This window comes from Citrus clementina, unplaced genomic scaffold, assembly GCF_000493195.1.
Source record: "Citrus clementina cultivar Clemenules unplaced genomic scaffold, Citrus_clementina_v1.0 scaffold_5, whole genome shotgun sequence".
Classification (NCBI taxonomy): domain Eukaryota; kingdom Viridiplantae; phylum Streptophyta; class Magnoliopsida; order Sapindales; family Rutaceae; genus Citrus; species Citrus x clementina.
Window position 1 is genome coordinate 24,448,499 of NW_006262201.1, and position 3,233 is coordinate 24,451,731.

At 33.2% G+C, this 3,233-nt stretch overlaps 1 pseudogene; it reads left to right on the forward strand.

Annotated features, from left to right (window-relative positions):
- Positions 1-778: 778 nt before the first annotated feature.
- The window catches only part of LOC112098061, a 5,880-nt pseudogene continuing 3,425 nt past the window's right edge, over positions 779-3,233 (forward strand).

Sequence of the window (3,233 nt, forward strand, 5' to 3'; positions counted from 1 at the left end):
GATCAACATAGAATGTATGCAATTTGACAAGATGTAGGAAAATTAGTAAAAAAATATAACATTATATAATGTAGAAAAAATAGCCATATACGCATTTTTATTAAAAAATATAAATAAAACTTAAAGACCCAATAACATTAACATACCTTCTTAGTTTGTTTAATCAGTAATGCCCTTTCTTTCAACGAAAAAAGTATGGGGGTGTTAAAAATGTGAAAAAGTAGTTTTATTTGTTTGAGAGGCTTTGAAGGATGATCTAGTGTATAAAGAGAGAGTGTGTAATTCATTTGATATCTTCACGAAGTGCATTATATACTTACTCGCATTTTTTAGGGTATCAATGTAATCTGAAAAATGGAGGGTGTTTAAATAATTTTTAACTATTAAAGGGTATTTAATTAAAAACCTCCCAAAAACTAGTGTTATTTTATTTCAACAAAACCCTTTTTTAGTAATTTTTAAAATAAAATAACTTAGTTATTTAATAAAAAATACTACTGCTAATTTAAATAGCATTGTTTTGAAATCTTATAAATCCACATAACTTAAGCATGACTTATATCTATTATATGTTTATATTGTTAAGTCATAAGTTATGGATTCATGACATATGAATTTATGTCACGAATCTCTAATGAAGTCAAAATAGGTTTGTGACACAATGATACAAGTCATAAAATTTCTGTCACTATTTATTTATTTATTTTTATTTTTTTTAAGTAGTGATCACGCAAGAAAACGCGCAAACCAGCTAGTAAGTGAACAGAGTTGCAGAGAGATGGAAATGGCAGGACCTGATCATGTAGTTCTCTCTATAGACCAGCAAAACGCTAACAACCCGTCGATGCAAACTGAGCTCAATAGGGAACCTAACAAAATTCTTCCATTGGAGAAAAATTCTCTCAGCTTCTCAGTTCCTGATCTTCATCAAATCCCAGCTACAAGGAAACAAACCCCACACCGTCTCAGCTTCTCAAAACCCAAATCAAGATTACTAGAGCTCAAGTATCCACTCACTGCACACAGTAAAACAATCCCTGAATCCAACGAAATCGAACCCTTTCTTGATGACAACGACAACAGCAATATTTATTCAACACATGTTGACGACAATGAGTGGGATAAAGAGCTTAAGGATGATTCTGAAGATGAGGATGTGGGAACTGAATCGAAGCAGAGAAAGGAAATAGGAAGTCCAATCGGAGACTTTTTGCGGAATTGGTATTATTTTTCATCGTTATGACTTGTTTGGTATGTTCACTGACAATAAAATCTATCAAGATTGAACGGAAATGGGGGCTTGAGATTTGGAAATGGTAATGGAAACCTTTTGTAGCCGCTTAGTTTCAGGTTGGGTGACGAGTTTTGCCGTCTTCTTAATCGAACGCAATTTCATGCTTCAAGAAAAGGTACTCTAGTTTGTTTAATCGAACAGCATCAGAAATTGTATGTGGTTGGGTCTTGTGCTTCTTGCATGGACTTGCATCTTCAATGAGAAACTTCACAAGAAAAACAAGATGCTTGAGAAGGTGTTTCGAGCATTGGTGGCCGTGTCACTTGGTGCAACAATTTGGCTAATCAAGATTGTGTTAGTCAAAGTGTTGGCCTCATCTTTTCATGTTACCACATACTTTAATAGAATGAAGGAGAGTGTGTTCCATCACTACATTTTGGAAACACTATCAGGACCACCAAAAATGGAGGGATTAATGGCGAATGATGAAGAAAAAAAACATTAAAAAAAAAAAAGAGAAAACCTAACTCTAACTTGAGTGGATCTAAGTCATTGCCGGCCAACTGGGAGGAGGGAAGTGGAAGGAAGTGAGGAATGTCTACAAGTCGAAGAGGTTTAGGTCGAGAGAAATTGACATGGAGAAGCTGAGGAAGCTGAGCATGGAGACGACAGCATCAACTTGGAGTATGAAGAGGCTGGTGAGCTACATCAAGTCTTCAGGTTCGTCAGCAATTTCAAAGACTGACAATTATTTTGGAAAAGGCAGAATCGGAGATTACAAGTGAATGGGAAGCTAGAAATTCTGCCCAAATTATCTTCAAGAACACAGCCAAACCCAGTGGCAGGTAATTTATTTCTCCATCTCTGTTTCCGCCTTTTTATGTGTGTGGTGTGTGTGTGTGTGGATATAGAGCTTTCTTAGAATTTATTAAAATTCAGAATATATATATATATATATATATATATATGATGGTTCCCATATCTTAAAATTATTATACCATATGATGTAAACAGTGCATATTCTATCACATTATTGCATCATATGGTGTAATGACATTCTCCTACTTTATTGTGCAACGGCACCACGTGACAAACTGTCATTGGTAGTGTTGCTTTGAAAGTCTTGTGTGGTCCAATTAGTTAAGTGGTGCATACTAACAAACATGTAATCATAGGATATGGTCCAAATATCATTGCTCTGATACTAATAATATATGGTCCAAACCAAAAGCATGAGAAAGACATTTGTGGGGGTCCGACTCATCATTTAGTTTATTTATTGTACGGAGTTATCCTTCCAACTTTAAATGGTTCTATTGCGTTCATTGGTCATGCATTCGTCACAAAAGAAAATTCCACTCTCTTATGTGAGTTTTAAGGATATTTTATGTACCATGTCTATTTATAACACAAACATATATATGTTGAACTGAGTGTGTGTAGTAAATAACATTTGGGGTGACAATGACTACAAAATAAACAAAAGAATCACTTGAAAAATAAAATAAAAAGTGAGGATCTATCTTGTGGCTCTGGCTATATTGCACCATAAAGACCTTAATTGTTGAAGCTTTTCTACGTATTATGGCGTCAACATAAAAAATGAACATATTAATCACTTAAAAAAGTTGTCTTTTAACCCGAAACTGATAAAATAAAATCACTAATTTTCAAGTAAAAATAGTTAATATTACTTAGCAAATCATTCTAAGGATTGAAAGTCCTTATTTTTTAAAATATAGATTTGCGATTTACAATGTTACAAAATCCTTTAACAATATTGTAAACTGCTAAAAAATTATTTTTTAACATTGTGAAGGTCTTTTACAAATGTTGTAAAATTTTGAATCCATACTTTAAACAACGGGAACATCCGCACTAGAAAATGGCTAAAATATTAGCTATCAATTAATTAATAGATTCGACATTAATTAGGTTTTCTAATATACTTCCGAACTTAATTGTATGTATATATTAATATTACCGAATTTATAGATAC